Source organism: Thermobia domestica, chromosome 16, assembly GCF_964235325.1.
Source record: "Thermobia domestica chromosome 16, izTheDome1.hap1.1, whole genome shotgun sequence".
Classification (NCBI taxonomy): Eukaryota; Metazoa; Arthropoda; class Insecta; order Zygentoma; family Lepismatidae; genus Thermobia; species Thermobia domestica.
In genome coordinates, this window is record NC_137469.1 from 163,381,188 (window position 1) to 163,403,030 (window position 21,843).

Consider the following 21,843-nt stretch of genomic DNA (forward strand, 5'->3'; position numbering starts at 1 on the left):
TGAATTGTCGTGTATTATAATCTGTTTTGGTCTATATCTTAAGAACCATTTAACATATTTTCACGAAATAAAGCGCAAACTCGAGTACATGCACTACTCTCATCGCGGTCGCCAACCCGGGTCCCTATGGCTGAAACAAAGTACCTTATTCTCTACCATGTTTGGTACTACTTTATTGTTTTTTTCAAAATAACACATATTTCACTGCACTTCCCTACACTTACACACCACTAGGTTGCTTGCATATGAGACCCGAGGATCACATACGTGTGTTTTTACGTGACACAAAGAGAAACTACGTAATTATATCAAACTTATATATTTTTCTGAAATCGAAGTGTTATCTTGTGTTCTGCAACGGTTCATTTTGATGCACCCTGTATACATATTTTCGGTGTCAGAAGAAAATATGTTGTTTTCATATGCTACACATCAGGATAGGTACGAGAGGCACAATTAGCACAAAAAGCATAAAATAATGAATTTAGTAACATATATTCTACATGAACGACTTTAACCCTTACCTTCTCAATGAGATCACATGACGTACACCTTCTGTAAAAAATTGACTCCAATTACCACTGAGTTATTCATTTTTCCTATAATTTCCTTATTTCTCTTAAAAGTGTTGGTTGGCAACCGCCTAACAATATATTGTATGTCATTATGTACATATTGAATTGTTATGAATTGTCGTGTATTATAATCTGTTTTGGTCTATATCTTAAGAACCATTTAACATATTTTCACGAAATAAAGCGCAAACTCGAGTACATGCACTACTCTCATCGCGGTCGCCAACCGGGGTCCCTATGGATGAAACAAAGTACCTTATTCTCTACCATGTCTGGTACTACTTTATTGTTTTTTTCAAAATAACACATATTTCACTGCACTTCCCTACACTTACACACCACTAGGTTGCTTGCATATGAGACCCGAGGATCACATACGTGTGTTTTTACGTGACACAAAGAGAAACTACGTAATTATATCAAACTTCTATATTTTTCTGAAATGGAAGTGTTATCTTGTCTTTTGCAACGGTTTATTTTGATGCACCCTGTATATATATTTTCGATGTCAGAGCAAAATATGTTGTTTTCATATTCTAGACATCAGGATACGTACGAAAGGCACAAATTAGCACAAAGAGCATAAAATAATGAATTTAGTAACATATATTCTACATTAACGACTTTAACCCTTACATTCTCAATGAGATCACATGACGCACACCTTCTGTAAAAAATTGACTCCAATTACCACTGAGTTATTCATTTTTCCTATAATTTCCTTATTTCTCTTAAAAGTGTTGGTTGGCAACCGCCTAACAATATATTATATGTCATTATGTACATATTGAATTGTTATGAATTGTCGTGTATTATAATGTGTTTTGGTCTATATCTTAAGAACCATTTAACATATTTTCACGAAATAAAGCGCAAACTCGAGTACATGCACTACTCTCATCGCGGTCGCCAACCCGGGTCCCTATGGCTGAAACAAAGTACCTTATTCTCTACCATGTTTGGTACTACTTTATTGTTTTTTTCAAAATAACACATATTTCACTGCACTTCCCTACACTTACACACCACTAGGTTGCTTGCATATGACACCCGAGGATCATATATGTTTATTTTTACGTAACACAAAGAGAAACTACCTAATTATATCAAACATTTATATTTTTCTGAAATGGAAGTGTTATCTTGTCTTTTGCAACGGTTTATTTTGATGCACCCTGTATATATATTTTCGATGTCAGTACAAATTTTGTTGTTTTCATATTCTAGACATCAGGATACGTACGAAAGGCACAAATTAGCACAAAGAGCATAAAATAATGAATTTAGTAACATATATTCTACATTAACGACTTTAACCATTATCTTCTCAATGAGATCACATGACGCACACCTTCTGTTAAAAAAAATGACTCCAATTACCACTGAGTTATTCATTTTTCCTATAATTTCCTTATTTCTCTTAAAAATGTTGGCTGGCAACCGCCTAACAATATATTATATGCCATTAAGTACATATTGAATTGTTATGAGTTGTCGTGTATTATAATCTGTTTTGGTCTATATCTTAAGAACCATTTAACATATTTTCACGAAATAAAGCGCAAATTCGAGTACATACACTACTCTCATAGCAGTCGCCAACCCGGGTCCCTATGGCTGAAACAAAGTAACTTATTCTCTACCATGTTTGGTACTACTTTATTGTTTTTTTCAAAATAACACATATTTCACTGCACTTCCTTACACTGACACACCACTAGGTTGCTTGCATATGAGACCCGAGGATCACATACGTGTGTTTTTACGTGACACAAAGAGAAACTACGTAATTATATCAAACTTCTATATTTTTCTAAAAACGAAGTGTTATCTTGTGTTCTGCAACGGTTCATTTTAATGCACCCTGTATACATAATTTCGATGTCAGAACAAAATATGTTGTTTTCATATGATACACATCAGGATAGGTACGAGAGGCACAATTAGCACAAAAAGCATAAAATAATGTAGTCAGTAACATATATTCTACATGAACGACTTTAACCCTTACCTTCTCAATGAGATCACATGACGTACACCTTCTGTAAAAAATTGACTCCAATTACCACTGAGTTATTCATTTTTCCTATAATTTCCTTATTTCTCTTAAAAGTGTTGGTTGGCAACCGCCTAACAATATATTATATGTCATTATGTACATATTGAATTGTTATGAATTGTCGTGTATTATAATGTGTTTTGGTCTATATCTTAAGAACCATTTAACATATTTTCACGAAATAAAGCGCAAACTCGAGTACATGCACTACTCTCATCGCGGTCGCCAACGCGGGTCCCTATGGATGAAACAAAGTACCTTATTCTCTACCATGTCTGGTACTACCTTATTGTTTTTTTCAAAATAACACATATTTCACTGCACTTCCCTACACTTACACACCACTAGGTTGCTTGCATATGACACCCGAGGATCATATATGTTTATTTTTACGTAACACAAAGAGAAACTACCTAATTATATCAAACATTTATATTTTTCTGAAATGGAAGTGTTATATTGTCTTTTGCAACGGTTTATTTTGATGCACCCTGTATATATATTTTCGATGTCAGAGCAAAATATGTTGTTTTCACATTCTAGACATCAGGATACGTACGAAAGGCACAAATTAGCACAAAGAGCATAAAATAATGTATTTAGTAACATATATTCTACATTAACAACTTTAACCCTTACATTGTCAATGAGATCACATGACGCACACCTTTTGTAAAAAATTGACTCCAATTACCACTGAGTTATTCATTTTTCCTATAATTTCCTTATTTCTCTTAAAAATGTTGGTTGGCAACCGCCTAACAATATATTATATGTCATTATGTACATATTGAATTGTTATGAATTGTCGTGTATTATAATGTGTTTTGGTCTATATCTTAAGAACCATTTAACATATTTTCACGAAATAAAGCGCAAACTCGAGTACATGCACTACTCTCATCGCGGTCGCCAATCCGGGTCCCTATGGCTGAAACAAAGTACCTTATTCTCTACCAGGTTTGGTACTACTTTATTGTTCTTTTCAAAATAACGCATATTTCACAGCACTTCCTTACACTGACACACCACTAGGTTGCTTGCATATGAGACCCGAGGATCACATACGTGTGTTTTTACGTGACACAAAGAGAAACTACGTAATTATATCAAACTTCTATATTTTTCTGAAATCGAAGTGTTATCTTGTGTTCTGCAACGGTTCATTTTGATGCACCCTGTATACATATTTTCGGTGTCAGAACAAAATATGTTGTTTTCATATGCTACACATCAGGATAGGTACGAGAGGCACAATTAGCACAAAAAGCATAAAATAATGTAGTCAGTAACATATATTCTACATGAACGACTTTAACCCTTACCTTCTCAATGAGATCACATGACGCACACCTTCTGTAAAAAATTGACTCCAATTACCACTGAGTTATTCATTTTTCCTATAATTTCCTTATTTCTCTTAAAAGTGTTGGTTGGCAACCGCCTAACAATATATTATATGTCATTATGTACATATTGAATTGTTATGAATTGTCGTGTATTATAATCTGTTTTGGTCTATATCTTAAGAACCATTTAACATATTTTCACGAAATAAAGCGCAAACTCGAGTACATGCACTACTCTCATCGCGGTCGCCAACCCCGGTCCCTATGGCTGAAACAAAGTACCTTATTCTCTACCATGTTTGGTACTACTTTATGGTTTTTTTCAAAATAACGCATATTTCACAGCACTTCCTTACACTGACACACCACTAGGTTGCTTGCATATGAGACCCGAGGATCACATACGTGTGTTTTTACGTGACACAAAGAGAAACTACGTAATTATATCAAACTTCTATATTTTTCTGAAATCGAAGTGTTATCTTGTCTTTGCAACGGTTCATTTTGATGCACCCTGTATACATATTTTCGATGTCAGAACAAAATATATTGTTTTCATATGCTACACATCAGGATAGGTACGAGAGCCACAATTAGCACAAAAAGCATAAAATAATGTAGTCAGTAACATATATTCTACATGAACGACTTTAACCCTTACCTTCTCAATGAGATCACATGACGCACACCTTCTGTAAAAAATTGATTCCAATTACCACTGAGTTATTCATTTTTCCTATAATTTCCTTTTTTATCTTAAAAATGTTGGCTGGCAACCGCCTAACAATATATTATATGCTATTAAGTACATATTGAATTGTTATGAATTGTCGTGTATTATAATCTGTTTTGGTCTATATCTTAAGAACCATTTAACATATTTTCACGAAATAAAGCGCAAACTCGAGTACATGCACTACTCTCATCGCGGTCGCCAACATCGGTCCCTATGGCTGAAACAAAGTACCTTATTCTCTACCATGTTTGGTACTACTTTATTGTTTTTTTCAAAATAACGCATATTTCACAGCACTTCCTTACACTGACACACCACTAGGTTGCTTGCATATGAGACCCGAGGATCACATACGTGTGTTTTTACGTGACACAAAGAGAAACTACGTAATTATATCAAACTTCAATATTTTTCTGAAATCGAAGTGTTATCTTGTCTTCTGCAACGGTTCATTTTGATGCACCCTGTATACATATTTTCGATGTCAGAACAAAATATATTGTTTTCATATGCTACACATCAGGATAGGTACGAGAGGCACAATTAGCACAAAAAGCATAAAATAATGTAGTCAGTAAAATATATTCTACATGAACGACTTTAACCTTTACCTTCTCAATGAGATCACATGACGCACACCTTCTGTAAAAAATTGACTCCAATTACCACTGAGTTATTCATTTTTCCTATAATTTCCTTATTTCTCTTAAAAGTGTTGGTTGGCAACCGCCTAACAATATATTATATGTCATTATGTACATATTGAATTGTTATGAATTGTCGTGTATTATAATGTGTTTTGGTCTATATCTTAAGAACCATTTAACATATTTTCACGAAATAAAGCGCAAATTCGAGTACATGCACTACTCTCATCGCGGTCGACAACCCGGGTCCCTATGGCTGAAACAAAGTACCTTATTCTCTACCATGTCTGGTACTACTTTATTGTTTTTTTCAAAATAACACATATTTCACTGCACTTCCCTACACTTACACACCACTAGGTTGCTTGCATATGACACCCGAGGATCATATATGTTTATTTTTACGTAACACAAAGAGAAACTACCTAATTATATCAAACATTTATATTTTTCTGAAATGGAAGTGTTATCTTGTCTTTTGCAACTGTTTATTTTGATGCACCCTGTATATATATTTTCGATGTCAGTACAAATTTTGTTGTTTTCATATTCTATACATCAGGATAGGTACGAAAGGCAGAAATTAGCAGAAAAATCATAAAATAATAAAGTTAGTAACATATATTCTACATGAACGACTTTAACCATTATCTTCTCAATGAGATCATATGACGCACACCTTCTGTTAAAAAAAATGACTCCAATTACCACTGAGTTATTCATTTTTCCTTTAATTTCCTTATTTCTCTTAAAAGTGTTGGTTGGCAACCGCCTAACAATATATTATATGTCATTATGTACATATTGAATTGTTATGAATTGTCGTGTATTATAATCTGTTTTGGTCTATATCTTAAGAACCATTTAACATATTTTCACGAAATAAAGCGCAAACTCGAGTACATGCACTACTCTCATCGCGGTCGCCAACCCCGGTCCCTATGGCTGAAACAAAGTACCTTATTCTCTACCATGTTTGGTACTACTTTATTGTTTTTTTCAAAATAACGCATATTTCACAGCACTTCCTTACACTGACACACCACTAGGTTGCTTGCATATGAGACCCGAGGATCACATACGTGTGTTTTTACGTGACACAAAGAGAAACTACGTAATTATATCAAACTTCTATATTTTTCTGAAATCGAAGTGTTATCTTGTCTTTGCAACGGTTCATTTTGATGCACCCTGTATACATATTTTCGATGTCAGAGCAAAATATGTTGTTTTCATATGCTACACATCAGGATAGGTACGAGAGGCACAATTAGCACAAAAAGCATAAAATAATGTAGTCAGTAACATATATTCTACATGAACGACTTTAACCCTTACCTTCTCAATGAGATCACATGACGCACACCTTCTGTAAAAAATTGACTCCAATTACCACTGAGTTATTCATTTTTCCTATAATTTCCTTTTTTATCTTAAATATGTTGGCTGCCAACCGCCTAACAGTATATTATATGCTATTAAGTACATATTGAATTGTTATGAATTGTCGTGTATTATAATCTGTTTTGGTCTATATCTTAAGAACCATTTAACATATTTTCACGAAATAAAGCGCAAACTCGATTACATGCACTACTCTCATCGCGGTCGCCAACCCGGTCCCTATGGCTGAAACAAAGTACCTTATTCTCTACAATGTTTGGTACTACTTTATTGTTTTTTTTTCAAAATAACGCATATTTCACAGCACTTCCTTACACTGACACACCACTAGGTTGCTTGCATATGAGACCCGAGGATCACATACGTGTGTTTTTACGTGACACAAAGAGAAACTACGTAATTATATCAAACTTCTATATTTTTCTGAAATCGAAGTGTTATCTTGTGTTCTGCAACGGTTCACTTTGATGCACCCTGTATAAATATTTTCGGTGTCAGAACAAAATATGTTGTTTTCATATGCTACACATCAGGATAGGTACGAGAGGCACAATTAGCACAAAAAGCATAAAATAATGTAGTCAGTAACATATATTCTACATGAACGACTTTAACCTTTACCTTCTCAATGAGATCACATGACCCACACCTTCTGTAAAAAATTGACTCCAATTACCACTGAGTTATTCATTTTTCCTATAATTTCCTTATTTCTCTTAAAAGTGTTGGTTGGCAACCGCCTAACAATATATTATATGTCATTATGTACATATTGAATTGTTATGAATTGTCGTGTATTATAATGTGTTTTGGTCTATATCTTAAGAACCATTTAACATATTTTCACGAAATAAAGCGCAAACTCAAGTACATGCACTACTCTCATCGCGGTCGCCAACGCGGGTCCCTATGGATGAAACAAAGTACCTTATTCTCTACCATGTCTGGTACTACTTTATTGTTTTTTTCAAAATAACACATATTTCACTGCACTTCCCTACACTTACACACCACTAGGTTGCTTGCATATGACACCCGAGGATCATATATGTTTATTTTTACGTAACACAAAGAGAAACTACCTAATTATATCAAACATTTATATTTTTCTGAAATGGAAGTGTTATCTTGTCTTTTGCAACGGTTTATTTTGATGCACCCTGTATATATATTTTCGATGTCAGTACAAATTTTGTTGTTTTCATATTCTATACATCAGGATAGGTACGAAAGGCAGAAATTAGCAGAAAAATCATAAAATAATAAAGTTAGTAACATATATTCTACATGAACGACTTTAACCATTATCTTCTCAATGAGATCACATGACGCACACCTTCTGTTAAAAAAAATGACTCCAATTACCACTGAGTTATTCATTTTTCCTATAATTTACTTATTTGTCTTAAAAATGTTGGCTGGCAACCGCCTAACAATATATTATATGCCATTAAGTACATATTGAATTGTTATGAGTTGTCGTGTATTATAATCTGTTTTGGTCTATATCTTAAGAACCATTTAACATATTTTCACGAAATAAAGCGCAAATTCGAGTAAATACACTACTCTCATAGCAGTCGCCAACCCGGGTCCCTATGGCTGAAACAAAGTACCTTATTCTCTACCATGTTTGGTACTACTTTATTGTTTTTTTCAAAATAACACATATTTCACTGCACTTCCCTACACTTACACACCACTAGGTTGCTTGCATATGACACCCGAGGATCATATATGTTTATTTTTACGTAACACAAAGAGAAACTACCTAATTATATCAAACATTTATATTTTTCTGAAATGGAAGTGTTATATTGTCTTTTGCAACGGTTTATTTTGATGCACCCTGTATATATATTTTCGATGTCAGAGCAAAATATGTTGTTTTCACATTCTAGACATCAGCATACGTACGAAAGGCACAAATTAGCACAAAGAGCATAAAATAATGTATTTAGTAACATATATTCTACATTAACGACTTTAACCCTTACATTCTCAATGAGATCATATGACGCACACCTTTTGTAAAAAATTGACTCCAATTACCACTGAGTTATTCATTTTTCCTATAATTTCCTTATTTCTCTTAAAAATGTTGGTTGGCAACCGCCTAACAATATATTATATGTCATTATGTACATATTGAATTGTTATGAATTGTCGTGTATTATAATCTGTTTTGGTCTATATCTTAAGAACCATTTAACATATTTTCACGAAATAAAGCGCAAACTCGAGTACATGCACTACTCTCATCGCGGTCGCCAACCCCGGTCCCTATGGCTGAAACAAAGTACCTTATTCTCTACCATGTTTGGTACTACTTTATTGTTTTTTTCAAAATAACGCATATTTCACAGCACTTCCTTACACTGACACACCACTAGGTTGCTTGCATATGAGACCCGAGGATCACATACGTGTGTTTTTACGTGACACAAAGAGAAACTACGTAATTATATCAAACTTCAATATTTTTCTGAAATCGAAGTGTTATCTTGTCTTCTGCAACGGTTCATTTTGATGCACCCTGTATACATATTTTCGATGTCAGAACAAAATATATTGTTTTCATATGCTACACATCAGGATAGGTACGAGAGGCACAATTAGCACAAAAAGCATAAAATAATGTAGTCAGTAACATATATTCTACATGAACGACTTTAACCCTTACCTTCTCAATGAGATCACATGACGCACACCTTCTGTAAAAAATTGACTCCAATTACCACTGAGTTATTCATTTTTCCTATAATTTCCTTTTTTATCTTAAATATGTTGGCTGCCAACCGCCTAACAGTATATTATATGCTATTAAGTACATATTGAATTGTTATGAATAGTCGTGTATTATAATGTGTTTTGGTCTATATCTTAAGAACCATTTAACATATTTTCACGAAATAAAGCGCAAACTCGAGTACATGCACTACTCTCATCGCGGTCGCCAACCCGGGTCCCTATGGCTGAAACGAAGTACCTTATTCTCTACCATGTTTGGTACTACTTTATTGTTTTTTTCAAAATAACGCATATTTCACAGCACTTCCTTACACTGACACACCACTAGGTTGCTTGCATATGAGACCCGAGGATCACATACGTGTGTTTTTACGTGACACAAAGAGAAACTACGTAATTATATCAAACTTCAATATTTTTCTGAAATCGAAGTGTTATCTTGTCTTCTGCAACGGTTCATTTTGATGCACCCTGTATACATATTTTCGATGTCAGAACAAAATATATTGTTTTCATATGCTACACATCAGGATAGGTACGAGAGGCACAATTAGCACAAAAAGCATAAAATAATGTAGTCAGTAAAATATATTCTACATGAACGACTTTAACCTTTACCTTCTCAATGAGATCACATGACGCACACCTTCTGTAAAAAATTGACTCCAATTACCACTGAGTTATTCATTTTTCTTATAATTTCCTTATTTCTCTTAAAAGTGTTGGTTGGCAACCGCCTAACAATATATTATATGTCATTATGTACATATTGAATTGTTATGAATTGTCGTGTATTATAATGTGTTTTGGTCTATATCTTAAGAACCATTTAAAATATTTTCACGAAATAAAGCGCAAACTCGAGTACATGCACTACTCTCATCGCGGTCGCCAACCCGGGTCCCTATGGCTGAAACAAAGTACCTTATTCTCTACCATGTCTGGTACTACTTTATTGTTTTTTTCAAAATAACACATATTTCACTGCATTTCCCTACACTTACACACCACTAGGTTGCTTGCATATGACACCCGAGGATCATATATGTTTATTTTTACGTAACACAAAGAGAAACTACCTAATTATATCAAACATTTATATTTTTCTGAAATGGAAGTGTTATCTTGTCTTTTGCAACTGTTTATTTTGATGCACCCTGTATATATATTTTCGATGTCAGTACAAATTTTGTTGTTTTCATATTCTATACATCAGGATAGGTACGAAAGGCAGAAATTAGCAGAAAAATCATAAAATAATAAAGTTAGTAACATATATTCTACATGAACGACTTTAACCATTATCTTCTCAATGAGATCATATGACGCACACCTTCTGTTAAAAAAAATGACTCCAATTACCACTGAGTTATTCATTTTTCCTTTAATTTCCTTATTTCTCTTAAAAGTGTTGGTTGGCAACCGCCTAACAATATATTATATGTCATTATGTACATATTGAATTGTTATGAATTGTCGTGTATTATAATCTGTTTTGGTCTATATCTTAAGAACCATTTAACATATTTTCACGAAATAAAGCGCAAACTCGAGTACATGCACTACTCTCATCGCGGTCGCCAACCCCGGTCCCTATGGCTGAAACAAAGTACCTTATTCTCTACCATGTTTGGTACTACTTTATTGTTTTTTTCAAAATAACGCATATTTCACAGCACTTCCTTACACTGACACACCACTAGGTTGCTTGCATATGAGACCCGAGGATCACATACGTGTGTTTTTACGTGACACAAAGAGAAACTACGTAATTATATCAAACTTCTATATTTTTCTGAAATTGAAGTGTTATCTTGTCTTTGCAACGGTTCATTTTGATGCACCCTGTATACATATTTTCGATGTCAGAACAAAATATATTGTTTTCATATGCTACACATCAGGATAGGTACGAGAGGCACAATTAGCACAAAAAGCATAAAATAATGTAGTCAGTAACATATATTCTACATGAACGACTTTAACCCTTACCTTCTCAATGAGATCACATGACGCACACCTTCTGTAAAAAATTGACTCCAATTACCACTGAGTTATTCATTTTTCCTATAATTTCCTTTTTTATCTTAAATATGTTGGCTGCCAACCGCCTAACAATATATTATATGTCATTATGTACATATTGAATTGTTATGAATTGTCGTGTATTATAATCTGTTTTGGTCTATATCTTAAGAACCATTTAACATATTTTCACGAAATAAAGCGCAAACTCGAGTACATGCACTACTCTCATCGCGGTCGCCAACCCAGGTCCCTATGGCTGAAACAAAGTACCATATTCTCTACCATGTTTGGTACTACTTTATTGTTTTTTTCAAAATAACACATATTTCACTGCACTTCCCTACACTGACACACCACTAGGTTGCTTGCATATGAGACCCGAGGATCACATACGTGTGTTTTTACGTGACACAAAGAGAAACTACGTAATTATATCAAACTTCTATATTTTTCTGAAATCGAAGTGTTATCTTGTGTTCCGCAACGGTTCATTTTGATGCACCCTGTATACATATTTTCGGTGTCAGAACAAAATATGTTGTTTTCATATGCTACACATCAGGATAGGTACGAGAGGCACAATTAGCACAAAAAGCATAAAATAATGTAGTCAGTAACATATATTCTACATGAACGACTTTAACCTTTACCTTCTCAATGAGATCACATGACGCACACCTTCTGTAAAAAATTGACTCCAATTACCACTGAGTTATTCATTTTTCCTATAATTTCCTTATTTCTCTTAAAAGTGTTGGTTGGCAACCGCCTAACAATATATTATATGTCATTATGTACATATTGAATTGTTATGAATTGTCGTGTATTATAACGTGTTTTGGTCTATATCTTAAGAACCATTTAACATATTTTCACGAAATAAAGCGCAAACTCGAGTACATGCACTACTCTCATCGCGGTCGCCAACGCGGGTCCCTATGGATGAAACAAAGTACCTTATTCTCTACCATGTCTGGTACTACTTTATTGTTTTTTTCAAAATAACACATATTTCACTGCACTTCCCTACACTTACACACCACTAGGTTGCTTGCATATGACACCCGAGGATCATATATGTTTATTTTTACGTAACACAAAGAGAAACTACCTAATTATATCAAACATTTATATTTTTCTGAAATGGAAGTGTTATATTGTCTTTTGCAGCGGTTTATTTTGATGCACCCTGTATATATATTTTCGATGTCAGAGCAAAATATGTTGTTTTCATATTCTAGACATCAGGATACGTACGAAAGGCACAAATTAGCACAAAGAGCATAAAATAATGTATTTAGTAACATATATTCTACATTAACGACTTTAACCCTTACATTCTCAATGAGATCACATGACGCACACCTTCTGTAAAAAATTGACTCCAATTACCACTGAGTTATTCATTTTTCCTATAATTTCCTTATTTCTCTTAAAAATGTTGGTTGGCAACCGCCTAACAATATATTATATGTCATTATGTACATATTGAATTGTTATGAATTGTCGTGTATTATAATCTGTTTTGGTCTATATCTTAAGAACCATTTAACATATTTTCACGAAATAAAGCGCAAACTCGAGTACATGCACTACTCTCATCGCGGTCGCCAACCCCGGTCCCTATGGCTGAAACAAAGTACCTTATTCTCTACCATGTTTGGTACTACTTTATTGTTTTTTTCAAAATAACGCATATTTCACAGCACTTCCTTACACTGACACACCACTAGGTTGCTTGCATATGAGACCCGAGGATCACATACGTGTGTTTTTACGTGACACAAAGAGAAACTACGTAATTATATCAAACTTCTATATTTTTCTGAAATCGAAGTGTTATCTTGTCTTTGCAACGGTTCATTTTGATGCACCCTGTATACATATTTTCGATGTCAGAACAAAATATATTGTTTTCATATGCTACACATCAGGATAGGTACGAGAGGCACAATTAGCACAAAAAGCATAAAATAATGTAGTCAGTAACATATATTCTACATGAACGACTTTAACCCTTACCTTCTCAATGAGATCACATGACGCACACCTTCTGTAAAAAATTGACTCCAATTACCACTGAGTTATTCATTTTTTTTATAATTTCCTTTTTTATCTTAAAAATGTTGGCTGGCAACCGCCTAACAGTATATTATATGCTATTAAGTACATATTGAATTGTTATGAATTGTCGTGTATTATAATGTGTTTTGGTCTATATCTTAAGAACCATTTAACATATTTTCACGAAATAAAGCGCAAACTCAAGTACATGCACTACTCTCATCGCGGTCGCCAACGCGGGTCCCTATGGATGAAACAAAGTACCTTATTCTCTACCATGTCTGGTACTACTTTATTGTTTTTTTCAAAATAACACATATTTCACTGCACTTCCCTACACTTACACACCACTAGGTTGCTTGCATATGACACCCGAGGATCATATATGTTTATTTTTACGTAACACAAAGAGAAACTACCTAATTATATCAAACATTTATATTTTTCTGAAATGGAAGTGTTATCTTGTCTTTTGCAACGGTTTATTTTGATGCACCCTGTATATATATTTTCGATGTCAGTACAAATTTTGTTGTTTTCATATTCTATACATCAGGATAGGTACGAAAGGCAGAAATTAGCAGAAAAATCATAAAATAATAAAGTTAGTAACATATATTCTACATGAACGACTTTAACCATTATCTTCTCAATGAGATCACATGACGTACACCTTCTGTAAAAAATTGACTCCAATTACCACTGAGTTATTCATTTTTCCTATAATTTCCTTATTTCTCTTAAAAGTGTTGGTTGGCAACCGCCTAACAATATATTGTATGTCATTATGTACATATTGAATTGTTATGAATTGTCGTGTATTATAATGTGTTTTGGTCTATATCTTAAGAACCATTTAACATATTTTCACGAAATAAAGCGCAAACTCGAGTACATGCACTACTCTCATCGCGGTCGCCAACGCGGGTCCCTATGGATGAAACAAAGTACCTTATTCTCTACCATGTCTGGTACTACCTTATTGTTTTTTTCAAAATAACACATATTTCACTGCACTTCCCTACACTTACACACCACTAGGTTGCTTGCATATGACACCCGAGGATCATATATGTTTATTTTTACGTAACACAAAGAGAAACTACCTAATTATATCAAACATTTATATTTTTCTGAAATGGAAGTGTTATATTGTCTTTTGCAACGGTTTATTTTGATGCACCCTGTATATATATTTTCGATGTCAGAGCAAAATATGTTGTTTTCACATTCTAGACATCAGGATACGTACGAAAGGCACAAATTAGCACAAAGAGCATAAAATAATGTATTTAGTAACATATATTCTACATTAACAACTTTAACCCTTACATTCTCAATGAGATCACATGACGCACACCTTTTGTAAAAAATTGACTCCAATTACCACTGAGTTATTCATTTTTCCTATAATTTCCTTATTTCTCTTAAAAATGTTGGTTGGCAACCGCCTAACAATATATTATATGTCATTATGTACATATTGAATTGTTATGAATTGTCGTGTATTATAATGTGTTTTGGTCTATATCTTAAGAACCATTTAACATATTTTCACGAAATAAAGCGCAAACTCGAGTACATGCACTACTCTCATCGCGGTCGCCAACCCCGGTCCCTATGGCTGAAACAAAGTACCTTATTCTCTACCATGTTTGGTACTACTTTATTGTTTTTTTCAAAATAACGCATATTTCACAGCACTTCCTTACACTGACACACCACTAGGTTGCTTGCATATGAGACCCGAGGATCACATACGTGTGTTTTTACGTGACACAAATAGAAACTACGTAATTATATCAAACTTCTATATTTTTCTGAAATCGAAGTGTTATCTTGTCTTTGCAACGGTTCATTTTGATGCACCCTGTATACATATTTTCGATGTCAGAACAAAATATATTGTTTTCATATGCTACACATCAGGATAGGTACGAGAGCCACAATTAGCACAAAAAGCATAAAATAATGTAGTCAGTAACATATATTCTACATGAACGACTTTAACCCTTACCTTCTCAATGAGATCACATGACGCACACCTTCTGTAAAAAAATTGACTCCAATTACCACTGAGTTATTCATTTTTCCTATAATTTCCTTTTTTATCTTAAAAATGTTGGCTGGCAACCGCCTAACAGTATATTATATGCCATTAAGTACATATTGAATTGCTATGAATTGTCGTGTATTATAATCTGTTTTGGTCTATATCTTAAGAACCATTTAACATATTTTCACGAAATAAAGCGCAAACTCGAGTACATGCACTACTCTCATAGCGGTCGCCAACCCGGGTCCCTATGGCTGAAACAAAGTACCTTATTCTCTACCATGTTTGGTACTACTTTATTGTTTTTTTCAAAATAACACATATTTCACTGCACTTCCTTACACTGACACACCACTAGGTTGCTTGCATATGAGACCCGAGGATCACATACGTGTGTTTTTACGTGACACAAAGAGAAACTACGTAATTATATCAAACTTCTATATTTTTCTAAAAACGAAGTGTTATCTTGTGTTCTGCAACGGTTCATTTTGATGCACCCTGTATACATAATTTCGATGTCAGAACAAAATATGTTGTTTTCATATGCTACACATCAGGATAGGTACGAGAGGCACAATTAGCACAAAAAGCATAAAATAATGTAGTCAGTAACATATATTCTACATGAACGACTTTAACCCTTACCTTCTCAATGAGATCACATGACGTACGCCTTCTGTAAAAAATTGACTCCAATTACCACTGAGTTATTCATTTTTCCTATAATTTCCTTATTTCTCTTAAAAGTGTTGGTTGGCAACCGCCTAACAATATATTGTATGTCATTATGTACATATTGAATTGTTATGAATTGTCGTGTATTATAATGTGTTTTGGTCTATATCTTAAGAACCATTTAACATATTTTCACGAAATAAAGCGCAAACTCGAGTACATGCACTACTCTCATCGCGGTCGCCAACCCGGGTCCCTATGGATGAAACAAAGTACCTTATTCTCTACCATGTCTGGTACTACTTTATTGTTTTTTTCAAAATAACACATATTTCACTGCACTTCCCTACACTTACGCACCACTAGGTTGCTTGCATATGACACCCGAGGATCATATATGTTTATTTTTACGTAACACAAAGAGAAACTACCTAATTATATCAAACATTTATATTTTTCTGAAATGGAAGTGTTATCTTGTCTTTTGCAATGGTTTATTTTGATGCACCCTGTTTATATATTTTCGATGTCAGAGCAAAATATGTTGTTTTCATATTCTAGACATCAGGATACGTACGAAAGGCACAAATTAGCACAAAGAGCAAAAAATAATGAATTTAGTAACATATATTCTACATTAACGACTTTAACCCTTACATTCTCAATGAGATCACATGACGCACACCTTCTGTAAAAAATTACTCCAATTACCACTGAGTTATTCATTTTTCCTATAATTTCCTTATTTCTCTTAAAAATGTTGGTTGGCAACCGCCTAACAATATATTATATGTCATTATGTACATATTGAATTGTTATGAATTGTCGTGTATTATAATGTGTTTTGGTCTATATCTTAAGAACCATTTAACATATTTTCACGAAATAAAGCGCAAACTCGAGTACATGCACTACTCTCATCGCGGTCGCCAATCCGGGTCCCTATGGCTGAAACAAAGTACCTTATTCTCTACCAGGTTTGGTACTACTTTATTGTTCTTTTCAAAATAACGCATATTTCACAGCACTTCCTTACACTGACACACCACTAGGTTGCTTGCATATGAGACCCGAGGATCACATACGTGTGTTTTTACGTGACACAAAGAGAAACTACGTAATTATATCAAACTTCTATATTTTTCTGAAATCGAAGTGTTATCTTGTGTTCTGCAACGGTTCATTTTGATGCAACCTGTATACATATTTTCGGTGTCAGAACAAAATATGTTGTTTTCATATGCTACACATCAGGATAGGTACGAGAGGCACAATTAGCACAAAAAGCATAAAATAATGTAGTCAGTAACATATATTCTACATGAACGACTTTAACCCTTACCTTCTCAATGAGATCACATGACGCACACCTTCTGTAAAAAATTGACTCCAATTACCACTGAGTTATTCATTTTTCCTATAATTTCCTTATTTCTCTTAAAAGTGTTGGTTGGCAACCGCCTAACAATATATTATATGTGATTATGTACATATTGAATTGTTATGAATTGTCGTGTATTATAATGTGTTTTGGTCTATATCTTAAGAACCATTTAACATATTTTCACGAAATAAAGGGCAAACTCGAGTACATGCACAACTCTCATCGCGGTCGCCAACCCGGGTCCCTATGGATGAAACAAAGTACCTTATTCTCTACCATGTCTGGTACTACTTTATTGTTTTTTTCAAAATAACACATATTTCACTGCACTTCCCTACACTTACACACCACTAGGTTGCTTGCATATGACACCCGAGGATCATATATGTTTATTTTTACGTAACACAAAGAGAAACTACCTAATTATATCAAACATTTATATTTTTCTGAAATGGAAGTGTTATCTTGTCTTTTGCAACGGTTTATTTTGATGCACCCTGTATACATATTTTCGGTGTCAGAACAAAATATGTTGTTTTCATATGCTACACATCAGGATAGGTACGAGAGGCACAATTAGCACAAAAAGCATAAAATAATATAGTCAGTAACATATATTCTACATGAACGACTTTAACCCTTACCTTCTCAATGAGATCACATGACGCACACCTTCTGTAAAAAATTGACTCCAATTACCACTGAGTTATTCATTTTTCCTATAATTTCCTTATTTCTCTTAAAAATGTTGGTTGGCAACCGCCTAACAATATATTATATGTCATTATGTACATATTGAATTGTTATGAATTGTCGTGTATTATAATGTGTTTTGGTCTATATCTTAAGAACCATTTAACATATTTTCACGAAATAAAGCGCAAACTCGAGTACATGCACTACTCTCATCGCGGTCGCCAATCCGGCTCCCTATGGCTGAAACATAGTACCTTATTCTCTACCAGGTTTGGTATTACTTTATTGTTCTTTTCAAAATAACGCATATTTCACAGCACTTCCTTACACTGACACACCACTAGGTTGCTTGCATATGAGACCCGAGGATCACATACGTGTGTTTTTACGTGACACAAAGAGAAACTACGTAATTATATCAAACTTCTATATTTTTCTGAAATCGAAGTGTTATCTTGTGTTCTGCAACGGTTCATTTTGATGCACCCTGTATACATATTTTCGGTGTCAGAACAAAATATGTTGTTTTCATATGCTACACATCAGGATAGGTACGAGAGGCACAATTAGCACAAAAAGCATAAAATAATGTAGTCAGTAACATATATTCTACATGAACGACTTTAACCCTTACCTTCTCAATGAGATCACATGACGCACACCTTCTGTAAAAAATTGACTCCAATTACCACTGAGTTATTCATTTTTCCTATAATTTCCTTATTTCTCTTAAAAGTGTTGGTTGGCAACCGCCTAACAATATATTATATGTCATTATGTACATATTGAATTGTTATGAATTGTCGTGTATTATAATGTGTTTTGGTCTATATCTTAAGAACCATTTAACATATTTTCACGAAATAAAGCGCAAACTCGAGTACATGCACTACTCTCATCGCGGTCGCCAACCCGGGTCCCTATGGATGAAACAAAGTACCTTATTCTCTACCATGTTTGGTACTACTTTATTGTTTTTTTCAAAATAACACATATTTCACTGCACTTCCCTACACTTACACACCACTAGGTTGCTTGCATATGACACCCGATGATCATATATGTTTATTTTTACGTAACACAAAGAGAAACTACCTAATTATATCAAACATTTATATTTTTCTGAAATGGAAGTGTTATCTTGTCTTTTGCAACGGTTTATTTTGATGCACCCTGTATATATATTTTCGATGTCAGTACAAATTTTGTTGTTTTCATATTCTATACATCAGGATAGGTACGAAAGGCAGAAATTAGCAGAAAAATCATAAAATAATAAAGTTAGTAACATATATTCTACATGAACGACTTTAACCATTATCTTCTCAATGAGATCACATGACGCACACCTTCTGTTAAAAAAAATGACTCCAATTACCACTGAGTTATTCATTTTTCCTATAATTTACTTATTTGTCTTAAAAATGTTGGCTGGCAACCGCCTAACAATATATTATATGCCATTAAGTACATATTGAATTGTTATGAGTTGTCGTGTATTATAATCTGTTTTGGTCTATATCTTAAGAACCATTTAACATATTTTCACGAAATAAAGCGCAAATTCGAGTACATACACTACTCTCATAGCAGTCGCCAACCCGGGTCCCTATGGCTGAAACAAAGTACCTTATTCTCTACCATGTTTGGTACTACTTTATTGTTTTTTTCAAAATAACACATATTTCACTGCACTTCCTTACACTGACACACCACTAGGTTGCTTGCATATGAGACCCGAGGATCACATACGTGTGTTTTTACGTGACACAAAGAGAAACTACGTAATTATATCAAACTTCTATATTTTTCTGAAATCGAAGTGTTATCTTGTCTTTGCAACGGTTCATTTTGATGCACCCTGTATACATATTTTCGATGTCAGAACAAAATATATTGTTTTCATATGCTACACATCAGGATAGGTACGAGAGGCACAATTAGCACAAAAAGCATAAAATAATGTAGTCAGTAACATATATTCTACATGAACGACTTTAACCCTTACCTTCTCAATGAGATCACATGACGCACACCTTCTGTAAAAAATTGACTCCAATTACCACTGAGTTATTCATTTTTTTTATAATTTCCTTTTTTATCTTAAAAATGTTGGCTGGCAACCGCCTAACAGTATATTATATGCTATTAAGTACATATTGAATTGTTATGAATTGTCGTGTATTATAATCTGTTTTGGTCTATATCTTAAGAACCATTTAACATATTTTCACGAAATAAAGCGCAAACTCGATTACATGCACTACTCTCATCGCGGTCGCCAACCCGGGTCCCTATGGCTGAAACAAAGTACCTTATTCTCTACCATGTTTGGTACTACTTTATTGTTTTTTTCAAAATAACGCATATTTCACAGCACTTCCTTACACTGACACACCACTAGGTTGCTTGCATATGAGACCCGAGGATCACATACGTGTGTTTTTACGTGACACAAAGAGAAACTACGTAATTATATCAAACTTCTATATTTTTCTGAAATCGAAGTGTTATCTTGTGTTCTGCAACGGTTCACTTTGATGCACCCTGTATACATATTTTCGGTGTCAGAACAAAATATGTTGTTTTCATATGCTACACATCAGGATAGGTACGAGAGGCACAATTAGCACAAAAAGCATAAAATAATGTAGTCAGTAACATATATTCTACATGAACGACTTTAACCTTTACCTTCTCAATGAGATCACATGACCCACACCTTCTGTAAAAAATTGACTCCAATTACCACTGAGTTATTCATTTTTCCTATAATTTCCTTATTTCTCTTAAAAGTGTTGGTTGGCAACCGCCTAACAATATATTATATGTCATTATGTACATATTGAATTGTTATGAATTGTCGTGTATTATAATGTGTTTTGGTCTATATCTTAAGAACCATTTAACATATTTTGACGAAATAAAGCGCAAACTCAAGTACATGCACTACTCTCATCGCGGTCGCCAACGCGGGTCCCTATGGATGAAACAAAGTACCTTATTCTCTACCATGTCTGGTACTACTTTATTGTTTTTTTCAAAATAACACATATTTCACTGCACTTCCCTACACTTACACACCACTAGGTTGCTTGCATATGACACCCGAGGATCATATATGTTTATTTTTACGTAACACAAAGAGAAACTACCTAATTATATCAAACATTTATATTTTTCTGAAATGGAAGTGTTATCTTGTCTTTTGCAACGGTTTATTTTGATGCACCCTGTATATATATTTTCGATGTCAGTACAAATTTTGTTGTTTTCATATTCTATACATCAGGATAGGTACGAAAGGCAGAAATTAGCAGAAAAATCATAAAATAATAAAGTTAGTAACATATATTCTACATGAACGACTTTAACCATTATCTTCTCAATGAGATCACATGACGCACACCTTCTGT